Raw genomic sequence first — 15,536 nt, 5'->3', positions numbered from 1 at the left:
CACAAAAGGCAAGTAAGAGTGAGAATCACCAGGTCCTTGCCCCTGGTTCCCTCCAGGCCTCAGTTTGCTTCTGTTTGGCTCACATTTTCATTTCCCCATTTCCTGTCTGAACAGAAGAACGATGATGAGTGTGCAGTGTGCAGAGATGGAGGTGAACTGATCTGCTGCGATGGTTGTCCAAGGGCCTTTCATTTAGGCTGCCTTGTACCTCCCCTCACAGAAATACCCAAGTAAGTACTGGAACTCAGAGTTACTATAGCTGAGTGGCTGGCCCCTCATCTTGGAGTCAGAAGGTTGTGATTTTGAACACTGCACAAGAATTGAGAGCAAGTAGCCTGCATTGGTATTTTAATGTAATTTGAGAGCATTCTTCACTACCATTTGGATGAGACATTAAACCAAAGTCCTTGTAAGTAACCTCGACTGGATAGCTCACGGCACTAGTTCAAGCAACACTAACATCCATAAGCAGTTTATTTGGTCTCTATTGGTCAGTAACTCAGTAAGACTCCTTCAATAGTACTTTCCTCGCCCATGTTCTCCAACAGCTAGAAGGATAAGGGCACAGAAGATGTATGGGAATGCCACATTTGCACGTTCCCTGTGCATCACATACCATCCTTTCTTGAAAATAGATCACTGTTCCCACACTGCATCCAAAATCCTGGACCTCTCTTTCTAACAGCACTGTGGGTCTACTTACACCAGTTAGACTGCAATGGTTCAGGAATGATTTGGAGAAGCTGGTGTTGGACTAGGGTCTATCAGGTTAAAAACCATACAAAATCAGGTTAAAATCCAACAGGTTTATTTGGAAACACCAGCTTTCGGAGCGCTGCTATATCAGGTGGGATCACCTGATGAAGGAGCGGCGCTCCGAAAGCTAGTGCCTCCAAATAAACCTGTTGGACTATAACCTGGTGTTGTGTGATTTTTAACTGTGGTTCAGGAAAGCAGATCGTGATGACAGTTAGAAATGGATAATGTAGATCTGGCAAAGCCCACACCTCCTGAAGGATTTAGTTTTAACTTACATTATTTATTTCCCGTGGGGCTTTTCCTTGCAAAATTGACTGCCATTTTTCTAACAGTGACCATACTTCAAAATCATATGCTAAGTGGCAATCAATTTGTAACAAGCTGAGGTTGTGAAAGGTGATTTAAAAATACAAACTTTATCTTTCCCTTTATTTCTGAATAATATCCCATTGAAACTTGTGAGTAAGTGCAAGTATTAATATCAGAAAAAATAAGATTGTATTTGGGTCTAATTTCCCACTGTTTGGTGCCATGTCTATGATAATACATAAAGTCATAGAGATGTACAGCACAGAAACAGACTCTTCAGTCCAACTCGTCCATGCCAACCAGAAATCGTAAATTAATCTGGTCTCATTTACCAACGCTTAGCCCATATCCCTCTAAACCTTCCTAATCATGTACCTTCCAGATGCCTTTTAAATATGCAATTGTACCAGCCTCCACCACTTCCTCTCGCAACTCATTCAACCCTCCAACCCCGACAATATCCTTGTAAATCTCTTCTGTACACATTCAAGTTTAACAACATCTTTTCTATAGGAGGGAGACCAGAATTGAACAGAGTATTCCAAAATTGGTCTAATCAATGTCCAGTATAGCCACAATATGACATCCCAACTCCTTTACTCAATACATTGATTAATAAAGGCCAGTTTACCAAACGCCTTCTTCACTATCCTATCTATCTGTGACTCCACCATGAAGAATACCCACTCAGAAAAGGTATTAGAGGGCACAGAATTAGTTACTTAATAGACCAAGACCATTTCTTTCAAAATGGTGCTGAGTCAATGAATTACTTATGAAGTCCAGTCATAGTTAAAAGGGAGAATTATTCTCAAACTGGTAATCTGCAACCAGATAGGTCCCAAGAACATTAATGATCTAGTTAATTTATTTTCATGGTGTTGTCTTTAAGGTATAAGTGACGGCTAGAACACAAGACCTTCTTTGCTCTTCTTCAATTGGCACAATGATTTTTCTTGCTTTTACCCAAGAGGGTGGACATACCTCAGTTTAACACCTGATGCAAAAGATGACACCTCTGACTGTACTGGAAAAGAGCCAATTTAAGTTCTGAGCCAATGTCCTGCTGCTGCTTCATAGTCAGAAACCTCTGGCAGCATAATCAAGATTCCAGTTTTCATGTACAAGCACCGACAGTGGAGATAAGTTTAACTTGTGGCATTGCTATAAAATGGACAAAATTCAGATTGCCTACCATACATACTGTCCAAATTTCCAATCCATTTTCTTCAATCAGATTTAACAGGATTTTTGACTCTAAGGTTCATCACTACTTTGACAAATATAACCCCTCATTATAAAGCTTTCAGTTATAATACTTACTAATGCACATCCTATTTTTGTTATAAAACTCTTTAGTCATAATGCTCTTCTACATACCCAACCTTCATTATAGAGTTTTCCATTATTGCATTGTTTATAACACAATCTCCACTCATGATAAAGCCATGATAATAGTCTGTTACACATTCAACTTTCATTATACCAATTCCAGTTTATGATACAATTATATAACAAACATAACGCTCTTCTATTTGCAATGTATAAATTCACCTGTGGATTTATAACATTGCATTTGAACTTCAAATGCATCCCTGACTATTTGTCTGAGCAATTTTTAAATTTTGTATCTTTATCTGCTCAGTGGTACCTGGAGATGTTTATCCTGCACTAACAAAGCTGGTGACAGCCGAGCTCCATTATCCTCAGCACCTGAGAAGAACCAGCAATCTCAGAGCACAGCAGGTGTCCAAGTAAGTCATGTCCCACTGCAGTAACCATCAGCCCATTTAGTTCTACAGAACTTAGCTTCAAAGCAGTCCATGTAACATGCATGACCAGTGGGTTAACTATGTTTAGGTCAAAGTTTGGGAGAAGATTTGTAGCTCGGGTGCTCGTTGTTGTGGTTCTGTTCGCCGAGCTGGGAATTTGTCTTGCAAACGTTTCATCCCCTATCTAGGTGACATCCTCAGTGCTTGGGAGCCTCCTGTGAAGCGCTTCTGTGCTGTTTCCTCCGGCATTTATAGTGGCCTGTCTCTGCCGCTTCCGGTTGTCAGTTCGAGCTGTCCGCTGTAGTGGCCGGTATATTGGGTCCAGGTCGATGTGTTTGTTGATAGAGTCTGTGGATGAGTGCCATGCCTCTAGGAATTCCCTGGCTGTTCTCTGTTTGGCTTGTCCTATAATAGTAGTATTGTCCCAGTCAAATTCATGTTGCTTGGGACAACACTACCATTATAGGGCAAGCCAAACAGAGAACAGCCAGGGAATTCCTAGAGGCATGGCACTCATCCACAGACTCTATCAACAAACACATCGACCTGGACCCAATATACCGGCCACTACAGCGGACAGCTGGAACTGACAACCGGAAGCGGCAGAGACAGGCCACTATAAATGCCAGAGGAAACAGCACAGAAGCGCTTCACAGGAGGCTCCCAAGCACTGAGGATGTCACCGAGACAGGGGACGAAACGTTTGCAAGACAAATTCCCAGCTCGGCAAACAGAACCACAACAACTATGTTTGGTATCATACATGGCATTAATATAGAAAACAACAACTAAAAGCTTCCCAAAATAGCACAAGATTGGCTTCCTTGGTGAGTCAAATACTGCTGTTAGATAAATATAGGTCAAAGGCCTCCTTTTTAAGCTGCTTTGTTCATGACTAACTTATGGTTAGACAGATCACAATGGCAGTGATGTCTTGCGGTACATTCAATACCAGAGGTCAGTAAAACCAGGTTTCACCTCATCCATTTTCCTTCAATGACTGACCAATGACATATACATTTCCATCTCAAAAATACTTCCCAGTAACACATTTAACTTGCACCTAACAAAAATACCCTTGTCTCCATCTCTAAAACTCTACCAATTTATGATCTCACTTCCAATCTCAGGATACAGCTCAATAATCCCTATCTATTCTATATCTAGAACTTAGATGACCATGTAGAGAAAGAATAGGAAATCGAAAGCAGAGCATGTGGCTAAAGGGCAGTATTTCTGAATGACAGAAAATGGAAAGTGGTTTCCTCCAAGGATAAGTGAGATCACTGAGATTACTGATACTCAGTATTAACATTAATAATTTAGACTTGAGAATCACAAATCCAAATTTGCAGATGACACCAAATTGGAGAGACAGTCAATAAAGTATAATACAATATAATAAGTTCCAAGAAGACATTAATATGGAATAGGAATATAATTTGCACTCCCAAGTCTCTCTCAAACTCCACCATTTATAGAATCACAGAATCACTGCAGTGTGGAAGCAGGCTATTTGGCCCACTGAGTCCACACCGCCCCTCCAAAGAGCCATGCTAAATTGCCCATAGGTTAGGTGCATTAGTCAGACGTAAATGTAGAGAAATAGGGAAGGGGAATGGTTCTAGGTGGGTTACTCTTCGAAGGGTCAGTGCACTTGTTGGGCCAAATAGCCTGTTTCCACACTGTAGGGATTCTATGAAATTCTATGAAATAATTGGTAAATGAATTTGAATAGAGATAAATATGAGATATTAATGTATTCTGGTAAAAAAATTAAGGAAGTCACATAATATTTGGATAACAATAATCTAACTCATTCTTTGTATATCTGTGTGGGTTTCCTTCTGGTGCTCTGGTTTCCTCCCACAATCCAAAAATGTGTAGGCTAGGTGGATTAGCCTTGGGAAATTCAGGTTTACAGGGATAGTGTAGAGGGGGTGGATCTGGATGGAATGCTTTTCGGTGTGGAGTTGACGGGCTGAATGGCCTGCTTCCACATGGATTTTATGATTTTATAAATGAGATGGAGCATGAGAGAAACCTGGGAGTGCAAATATACACTAAAAGCTGTGATGTAGATTATTAAGGCTACTTTTTTTAAAAAAATAAAATGCTAAAGTCCCAGAGGGACAAAATTGAAAATCAGAGAAGATATGAAAACTTGAGGTTCAACTGCCTTTGTAGATATAGAGATAGCGGAGAGGGTTCAAGGAAAGCTGATAAATCTGATTCCAGAAATGGAAGCTTATGCCTCTGTAGAAACACTGCAACTTGTTTCTCTTGAAAAGAAAAGGCTGAAAGGTGACCTATTACATAACGTTTAAGTTGGGAATGGTTTTAACTGAGTATGCACTGAGATACATTTTCCACTTTTGGTGGAGAGCAAAACTAAAGATCATTAATATGCAAGTCACCAAGAAATCAAATAGGGAATCCAAAAGGAACTTATTTATCTAGAGTGTTAGGGATGTAGAACCCATTATCACAGGGAGTCGTTGAGATAAATAGTACAGTTGTATTTAGGGGAAAGCTAGACAGGCATAGGAAGGAGGGTTGTGGGAGAACAGGAAAGAAGGGAAGAGGTTTCAATATGAGCACCAAAGATTGGTTTGGTGAATGTTTTGTTTCTGTGATATACATTCTATGAAATTCTAACAATAATATCCTAACTTTCATCTTCATAAATATTGCACCATAATGCTCTTACTGCCATCTATTGAACATTAGTTAATAATATGCCATACCTGTACATACATCTGTGTATTTGTCATCCCAACATCCATATCTCCAAGTTACATTTACTAACTTTGCCAACCCCTCAGTAGTTAACTAAACCCTTTACCAATATCTTGAATTATTTTCCTTCTAATCTCCCCAAATCAACCCAAACTTAAACTGCCTTTGTTATTTCACCAGGTCTCCCTCATCTCTCAGCTATACTCCCCTTATTCCCCCATCACATTTCCTTCAGCATGATCCTAAACTGCTCCTGTCACTATACATCAGTATTTTGCACTCCAAATCCTCACATAGTATGGTCTTCTCACTGTTTTCCCTCCATTAGCTTCCTTCCCATTCATTTTGCTGGAATTGGGAACTGCATTTAGCCAGGGATTTGTTTTGAAAGCTTGTGATGACTACTCCTCAGTTACCTGTGCAGTGATTGTTTTATTTTGTGCACTAGGTAGTCTTGTATCAGCAGAAATTGGTGGGAGAGTTGGAGCAGCTGCTGAGATCATCACCATTTACCAACAGAGAACATCCTGCTAACATTGGACTACAATCCACAGCAGTAACCACAGCACCATCTTCAACATCCTCTTCAGCTTCCTCTTCAGCCAATCTTACTGCCAATCAGAAACAGCGGGTAACACAATTCATCACATGATGTTTGCATTGTACCAAACATCACAGTATTCCCCGTACTATCACACAGACTCAGCTCCAATGTTACCCCACCTCTTACCCAGTCTACAATCACAGACGCAGCTAGGAATTTCCAACTGTCACCCACTCCCCCCTGTACCCCATTTTCATCAGCACAGTTTAGGATCAATGTTCTTCATTTTCTTGGCACTCACTCTTCTCTTCTTCATGATCAGTCTGGGTGCCCTTTCTCCAATCTTACCATGGCAAACTTGAATTTGGGTTCCCTTCCGGACTCATCACATGACAGTTCGGGATCTATTTATCTCCCTCATCTATCATGTAATCACAAATTGGGACCTCTGCATTTTCCTTTTGTCACTCCACTATGATATTTTCCATCTTCTTCTGTTATTGATGGCATAAGACAATGCCCTTATTTGAACAATGGTAATCTTCCTCCTGCATCCTACAATCTCGTTCTCAATATTTCTTCTTCCTTCTCTAAGTACCTGCTTCTCCCTTCCCCCACCTTGACTTCATTTCTATCCTTCCATCACTTCCTGTTACCCTGTGCCTTTAATATTCCCTCCTCTCTTCCCTCCTGCAATCACTGCTATCCTATTCCCCTCTTTTAACTCTTAATTGGAGCCCTTCCCCCTTCTTTACCCCCTTTCTCTTTTCAATCAACGTCTGTCCTTTCTGCAAACAGCTTCCCCAGGCTGAAGTCAAGAAGTTCCATTCTTGCTCTATCATTACATTGTCTGGGACGGAGTGATGCTATTCCTAATGCCACTTTATACTTTCAGGTGCTGCTGCAGACCCACGAAAATCAACCCCTGAACCCCAGCTGTGGCATGTGCAAAGCGGGTGGAGACCTGAAACGCTGCACCCAATGCCAAGGAGCCTTCCACTCCCACTGCTATTTCCCTGCTAGCCCTGAGAAAATGAGGTACATAATCAGAGCAACTGGAACAGCTTTAAGAGATGTTAAAGTAACTACACAACATGAGTTCTATGTGTCTGGTTTTGGATACATGCTAAAGTAACTGCTGAACACTCTCAATAAGAAATTGAAACCATGAATCCATACAGGGACTTTTATGATTTTATCTGTGTTACAGGACAGGGAGATGTATCTCCTGTACAAACACAACTGTGCTGAACACACCTACTGAGTTTGAAGCACCACTGAAAGCCCCAACCACACAAACAGTAAGTCAGTGACATTTTGTGATCCAGTACTACAGGTAACTGTTGTTCTGATGTATATCTAGCTGATAGCTGAATTCTCTCTGTACTGTTTGTATATGTTCTTATAACTTATAAAGTTACATTATCTAACTTCAGTGGTAGCAGTCTGAGCTACACAACGATAGGCTCACGCCCCAGACCAAAGATCAGAGCACAGAATCTAGGATGGCATATCAAGTGTAATCCTGAGAGCATTCAGCATTGACAAAGATGATGCCTTTTAGATGAGATGTTAAACCAAGATCCAATCCTTCTCCTCCGTTAGGTGTTGTCTTAAAAGTGATCCCATGTCATTATCAGGAAAACAGCATGGCCTGGTAAATATTTATCTTTCTGTTCAATTATTTAATTATCTAATCTGTTTGTGAAACTTTGCCATGAACAAATTAGCTGTTTTATATATGTGTGTGTGTATATATATATATATTTATATATATAATATCTATATATACATATACGATATATATTACATATATCATACATCATATATATATCATACATTATGACAATGGCTGCACTTGAAAATATTTTCATTAGGTGTGAATTGCTTTGGGATGTCCTGAAAGAAACCAAATGAAGTGCTATTTCTTTGTTTACTGTAGCCCATATAAAGACAGAATCACGCATGTGGTCACATGCACAGTCTCCATGTCCAACTAACACATTGAGGTGCTACACTATGCACACCAAGATTGTTTTCATTTAATCGCTGGTGTGTTCTCAGTTTAGTCATCTCAGTTTATCATATGATGGATTGCTGATTGGTGATTGGTGCTATTATCCTTACATTTAGGAGAGAAAAAAATAAATCAGTGTTTCTATCGCTGATCATGATCAAATGAAGCCTGGTTAAAAAAATGCATGCACGCATTGGGCATTGCGTAATGACACAGTAGGCTCAGCTGTAGTGCTCCTGTTGTTCAACGGTCTCCGAACACTCTGCCCTGACCCAAACCTGAATGATGAGCAGTTGAATGAGATTGTAGGGGTCACCCAGTATACATTGAACTGAGCTGGAAATGTAATCCTTTCAGGAGTGATGGGAAGAAAACACTGGAAGGAAAGAATGAGCAACAAATCAGCGATTGTCTGCTGATTAGCAATTCAGAATCTGAATTTCATGACCTGGAACTCCAGAATTGATTAATATATGTTCAAACATTTTCTTTTGATATTGCAATGAAGAATTACAGGTCCTAATCTGCACAGTGGAGGCAAGCATATAAAATACTTTCTTAATCTCCTGTCTAAATGTGATGAAAGCTTCAAAGAATTATATACCTGAACTCTAGGTCTCTCTGTTCTACAACACTACTCAAGGCTCTACTTATAAGTTAAAAATCACACAACACCAGGTTATAGTCCAACAGGTGTATTTGGAAGTACAAGCTTTTGGAGCACTACTCCTTCATCAGGTAGCTACTTTAAAATATATAAGTCCTGTCCTTATTCATTTTACAAAATGCAATACCTTCAAATTAAACTCTATCTGCCCCTCCTCAGCCTGTTGACCCAACTGGTGCAGCATCCAAAGTATTAGCATTCCAGGAACACATGGTGTTCATCTGGTCAGGTGTGCCCATCAAGATGGAGTTCAATCTGGATAAATGCGAAATAATTCATTTTGGAAAGTCAAATTTCAATGCTGGATACAGGGTTGAAGACAGGGTTCTTGGCAGCGTGGAGGAACGGCAGGATCTTGGGGTCAACGTACGTAGATCCCTCAAAGTAGCCACCCAAATTGAGAGGGTTGTAAAGAAGGTGTATGGTGTTTTGGCTTTCAGTAACAGGGGAATTAAGTTTAAGAGCTGCAAGCTTTTGCTGCAACCCTATAAAACCCTGGTTAGGTCACACGGGAATATTGTGTCCAGTTTAGAACAGCTGGTGCTGGAGCCGACCAGGGACAAGGCAATTCTGGATCTGGTATTGTGCAACGAACCAGAATTGATCATCGACCTCGAAGTGAAGGAGCCATTGGGAAGTAGTGACCATAATACAATAAGCTTCAATCTGCAATTTGAGAGGGAGACGGTACAATCGGAAGTGACAATATTTCTGTTGCATAAAGGGAACTATGCAGCTATAAGGGAGGAGCTGGCCAAAGTTCAATGGTGCAATACCTTAGCAGGGATGACAGTGGAGGAACAATGGCAGATATTTCTGTGTATAATGCAGAAGATGCAGGATCAGTTCATTCCAAAAAGGAAGAAAGACCCTTGGAGGAGGCATGGGTGGCTGTGGCTGACGAGGGAAGTTAAGAAACATATAAAGTTAAAAGAGAAAAAGTATAACATAGCAAAGATAAGTGGGAAAACGGAGGACTGGGAAGCTTTTAAAGAACAACAGAGGATTACTAAGAAGGAAATACGCAGAGAAAAAATGAGGTACGAAGGTAAATTGGCCAAAAATATAAAGGAGGATAGTAAAAGTTTTTTTAGGTATGTGAAATGGAAGAAAATGGTTAAGACTAAAATTGGGCCCTTGAAGACAGAAACAGGGGAATATATTATGGGGAACAAAGAAATGGCAGAAGAGTTGAATTGGTACTTCAGATCTGTGTTCACTGGGGAAGACACAAGCAATCTCCCTGAGGTAACAGTGGCTGAAGGACCTGAACTTAAGGGAATTTATATTTGCCAGGAATTGGTGTTGGAGAGACTGTTAGGTCTGAAGGTTGATAAGTCCCCGGAGCCTGATGGTCTACATCCCAGGGTACTGAAGGAGGTGGGTCTAGAAATCGTGGATGTGTTGGTCATTATTTTCCAAAGTTCGATAGATTCGGGATCAGTTCCTGCGGATTGGAGGGTGGCTAATATTGTACCACTTTTTACGAAAGGTAGAAGAGAGAAAGCAGGAAATTATAGACCAGTTAGTCTGACCTCAGTGGTGGGAAAGATGCTGAAGTCTATTATAAAGGATGAAATTACGACACATCTGGATAGTAGTAACAGGAAAGGTTAAAGTCACCGTGGACTTATGAAGGGGAAATCATGCTTGACTAATCTTCTAGAATTTTTTGAGGATGTAACTCTGAAGATGGACGAGGGAGATCCAGTAGATGTAGTGTACCTGGATTTTCAGAAAGCTTTTTGATAAATTGCCATATAGGAGGTTAGTGAGCAAAATTAGGATGCATGGTATTGGGGGCAATTTATTAACTTGGATTGAAAGTTGGTTGGCTAATAGGAAACAAAGAGTAGTGATAAACGAATCTATTTCGGAATGGCAGGCAGTGACCAGTGGGGTACCGCAGGAATCAGTGCTGAGACCGCAGCTTTTTACAATATATGTTAATGATTTAGAAGATGGTATTAGTAATAACATTAGTAAATTTGCTGATGATACAAAGCTGGGTGTCAGGGTGAAATGTGAGGAGGCTGTTAGGAGATTACAGGGTGGCCTGGACAGGTTAGGTGAGTGGTCAGATGCATGGCAGATGCAGTTTAATGTGGATAAATGTATGGCTATCCACTTTGGTGGCAAGAACAGGAAGGCAGATTACTACCTAAATGGAATCAATTTAGGTAATGGGGCAGCACAGAGAGATCTGGGTGTTCTTGTCCACTAGTCAATGAAGGTAAGCATGCAGGTACAGCAGGTAGTGAAGAAGGCTAATAGCATGCTGGCCTTCATAACAAGAGGGATTGAGTATAGAAGCAAAGAGGTTCTTCTGCAGCTGTACAGGCCCCTGGTGAGACCACACCTGGAGTACTGTGTGCAGTCTGGTCTCCAAATTTGAGGAAAGACATTCTGGCTATTGAGGGATTGCAGTGTAGGTTCACGAGGTCAATTCCTGGAATTGCGGGATTACCTTACACTGAAAGACTGGAGCGACTGGGCTTGAGACATATAAGATTATTAAAGGATTGGACGCTCTGGAGGCAGGAAACATGTTTCAGCTGATGGGTGAGTGCCGAACCAGAGGAAGCAGCTTAAAAATACGGGGTAGACCGTATTTAGGACAGAGATGAGGAGAAACGTCTTCACCCAGAGAGTGGTGGCTGTGTGGAATGCTCTGCCCCAGAAGGCAATGGAGGCCCAGTCTCTGGATTCATTTAAGAAAGAGTTGGTTGGAGCTCTCAAGGATAGTGGAATCAAGGGTTATGGAGATAAGGAGGAACAGGATACTGATTAAGGATAATCAGCCATGATCATATTGAATGGTGGTGCAGGCTTGAAGGGCAGAATGGCCAACTCCTGCACCTATTGTCTATTGTCTATTATCTATTAGCGGAGTGGATAATAGTGACTGCTGGACAAGCACATGGATGGCAGTAAATTGAGGGGTGTGTAGGTTAGGTTGAACTTAGATTAAGATAATGATTGGCACAACATTGTGGGCCGAAGGGCCTGCACTGTGCTGTACTGTTCTATGTTCTATAAATATGTCTGGGTGGTTTGTTCATCTCCTCAATTCATCACCTTCAGCAATGTCAGAACTCGCTGGAGATAGTGCGCAATAAATCAAACACCACCATTCCCCAATCCATCACAAATGTAAGCCATCAAACTGTTCAATTTTATCTAATTGACTAAATTAGCCTAAAATAATATGCAGACCATTTCTTTAATCTCATTAACACAAACGTTAACTATTTATTGTGATCATGAAAGAAAAATAGTCAGAGGAACACAGTTCTGAATCACCAATCCAAAATCACCAAACTAGTTGTGTTGGTTGTATCGTCCGTTTTCCTTTTTTCTTTGATACTTTGATGTAATTTGCACAGTCATGATTAGTCGTTAGATCACTGATTGGTTGGTCAGACCCAGGGATCTTTCTAGACTTTAGTATTCTTCCTTTCGGCAATTCTGAATGTAGTTTTTCCCTGCTGTTTTGACAGAGAAATTGCCCAGAGAGGTTAACTTTTCAGAGTAGAGGAACATAGAGAGAAAGAGAGAGAGAGAGAGAGAGAGGGAAGGAGCAAGAGAGAGATGTTGATGCTGCGTGCATCTGGGACATCTGTCATCTTCAGTTTCATTCTTCTCCCAGGGTCTGTGTTAAACTGCAGTGAATCCAATCAAAAGGTTGTTTCCATGCGGAGCTCACTGGAACACACAACTGATGCCAGTTAAAAAGCCAAACAAAATGATGTCTCCAGGAGGAAATGCCCTGGAAACACATAACAGGGGGTGCCTAATTGTCTGGACTGTGCTTTCACTTCTCTAAGAAAGCAACATTTTAATTACAATTCACAATGTGCTCCAGGTAACATATTTCTGCAACTGCAAACATCTGCATACAAAGTTTTCCCCTTTTAGTCCTCAATCCGAAATAAATTTAAGCAGTCTTTAATACAGTCCCTCAAGATTGAAGATTGCATTCTTTCTGGGGGTTTTTTTGGCTCTGAAGGGACTAAATGGTCCAGTATTGCTTCAATACCACAATTCCTACTGCAGGCAAAGGAGGTAGTATTTGCTCAAATAGATGAGTGGGATGCTAATGTTTTCAGACCTTTCTTCCACTATGTGGACTTGGCCTCATTTGGGCTTATCAGAGACGTTCCTGACAATTGGCACCTTCATGAATGTTTCTTCTCCAGTTTGAGCCATCTTGAAATGGGGATCGTCACAAATTGGTAGGGAAATTGCATTTTTTCAGAGAAGCTTGAGGACCTTAATTGTCAATACAGTGACCAGAGCTGAACTTTCTTTCTTTATGGAGCAGTGAGGGATTCACTGGGTTCATTGACAATCCTGGGATCTCAACCTTAGTTCAAGTAGGAAGTATCTGTTTAATAACTGTTAGCCCCACAGGGTCTAGGAACACAAGACCACAAGTACTGGACAAAGTGCTAAAAACCAGAGCACACACCAGTTATGAATCCAATGCACAAGAATTTATGCTCTGTTGCACTGGTCTTCTCAATGCAATTTGCCAGAAAGTGGCTAAACCATTAGACGAAATCAAGAAATTTCAAGTGCAAATTATGTTGCAAAGTTCTGCAATTTTGTTTTGTGCTCGTTGACAGGAAATTGCACTTAAAACTAGCCCTGCCCAGAAGACTAACCATGTTGCAGATTGACTTAATTGACATTGTGAGTTCCCATCCATTGTAGCTTGTGGAGGGCTCAAGATTAAAGCTGCTTTTAGGGGCATGGACACCAATAAGCTCATCTATACAATATACTTCTAAAATGTTTATCTTTTTTTAAATTTTACTCCAAAACTGACTACTACACAACAATGATGTAAACACCAAGCAATTTATTTTTACCTGCCAAAGGTTTTTACAATCTAAAACACTACCAGTTTGAGTTGGTCCATGGTAGATGCTACATTCATCGATATACAAATGAGTGTGATCAAAAACTTGAGTTAAAAATAACTTCTAAAAACAAGAATCATTTGCATCCAGATCATCAGTTGTGCCCAAGGCTAAATCTCCTGTGTGGCCTGTTTAATTTCTTGCCTTCTCTTCCTCTCTCCCTTTAGGCTGTTGAACACGAAGTAGAAGCAGATTCATTTATTAATGAGCAGCTCTTCAACAAGGAAGAGTTTGACTCAATTCTCCGAGAGGTGAGTTTGTAATAAATGCAGGAAGTACAATGAGGATTAACCTAATATGGAGGGGACTGTAGGTCAGAGACTGGCCTTTCACACTCTGGGACTGGATAGTACAAGGTTACAATAGACAGTGTGGGATATTGAAATTTTAAAAGTGTTTCTGAAGCACAGAGTTCAGGAATGGGAAGGATGAAGGGAGGTCTAATCAGATTCTGTTGCCCTGTGTCTCTGAAACCATAAATGGGGAAATTGCTATATTCCAGAAAGCCAGCTGGTGAAGAATACAACTGAGATTAGTTGTATCAATTATATTCATGTCAATTAAGTCTGCTAAAGAAGAGAATTTGAGAATGCAATTATTTTGGCTACATTTTTAAAAGTTTTATTTGCTTTGAAAACCTTTTGTACTTCTGGATATTTCACCATCCAGCACATCAAAACTAGTATCTGGCCCAGTCTCAGGGAATAACCAGGAGAGTCCAGTTCCAAGACACTTCTGTGGCCATTATTTTATTATGTGATCTATTTAAGCTAGCACTTCTACTTACAAATTTATGTTTGGTGGGGCGATGACTGTAAGATCTCTCCCTTGTACCAGCAGAGGACTTTTCTGCAGTAGGTGACTGTTTTCTGACACAAACATCACTTCCAGTTCCACTATTAGTGCTTCTACTGTGCTTTCTTATACTCCACTCTTTTATTTCAATATGCCAGTCTATGGGCCTTAATTCTTAGCTATCATCTTGCACATCGAACCAGTAATTAAACTTGCCAGCATCTTTTGTTTTGCACATCCCTCAGTTGTGAGCTGTCTCCATTCAGTGCACCCCTCTGGAAGAATTGCCCTTGATTGTGATAGCTCTGTCCTGTGTGTCATGATGACTTACACTATTTTTAGTCAACCTTTGGTCGACCATATTATGTTCCTTAGGACCTTCTTCACAAGATCCATGACCATTGGAGGTTCAAGGTATCTAACTTACTTCTATCAGCTGCATAGAGTCTGAGATTTTGTAAGTGATTCTGATTAATCATGAGGAATAAACCACAACAATTGATTGCCATATCAATGAACTACTAAGTTACCACATGATTTAATATAGTATCAGAGCTTTGCCATTCCCCATGATTCTCCTGTTCATAAATACAAAATCACTTGCTTTAAACTCTATCTCCAATAGCCTTATGTGACACCCAAGTTCCCCTTTGAAACGTCTTGGAGATCACAAGTTTGATGAAAATCAGTGACCATGCATGGAAGGCAATTAAATGTTTTAGAAAAACATTGAAATAATTATAGTACTTTCTGGAGCAGGAGAACTACATCACAGCACAGAAGACAGCTTTGAGTTTTGCCCAAAGTCTAACTGAGACATCAGCCAATCATCTGAATTTTTTTTACAAAGGTTTCCTGTGCCAAGGAGGTTGTCAATTTGCAGGTTGGTTGTTCAGCTAAAATTGTGTGTATCATATTATCAATCACCATATCACTCCTTTCATAGAGTCCATTACTTTTTTTATAGTTATTTGTATCGAAAAAAGAAAATTTTAAAGACTTTTTTTAC

At 40.4% G+C, this 15,536-nt stretch overlaps 2 long non-coding RNA genes across 2 annotated transcripts; both read left to right on the top strand.

The window, feature by feature from the left end:
• The first annotated feature begins 115 nt into the window (after positions 1–115).
• LOC140478525 (uncharacterized) lies at positions 116–6,175 on the top strand. Its single transcript, XR_011960783.1, has 3 exons — positions 116–230; positions 2,714–2,822; positions 6,028–6,175. It is a non-coding gene; the product is annotated as an uncharacterized lncRNA (long non-coding RNA).
• An 860-nt stretch (positions 6,176–7,035) lies between these two features.
• Positions 7,036–14,004, top strand: LOC140478524 (uncharacterized). Its single transcript, XR_011960782.1, has 3 exons — positions 7,036–7,161; positions 7,334–7,424; positions 13,900–14,004. It is a non-coding gene; the product is annotated as an uncharacterized lncRNA (long non-coding RNA).
• Positions 14,005–15,536: the final 1,532 nt, after the last annotated feature.

Source organism: Chiloscyllium punctatum, chromosome 6, assembly GCF_047496795.1.
Source record: "Chiloscyllium punctatum isolate Juve2018m chromosome 6, sChiPun1.3, whole genome shotgun sequence".
Classification (NCBI taxonomy): domain Eukaryota; kingdom Metazoa; phylum Chordata; class Chondrichthyes; order Orectolobiformes; family Hemiscylliidae; genus Chiloscyllium; species Chiloscyllium punctatum.
The sequence above is the reverse complement of the archived record's forward strand: the minus strand, read 5'-3'. Positions and strand labels throughout refer to the sequence as shown.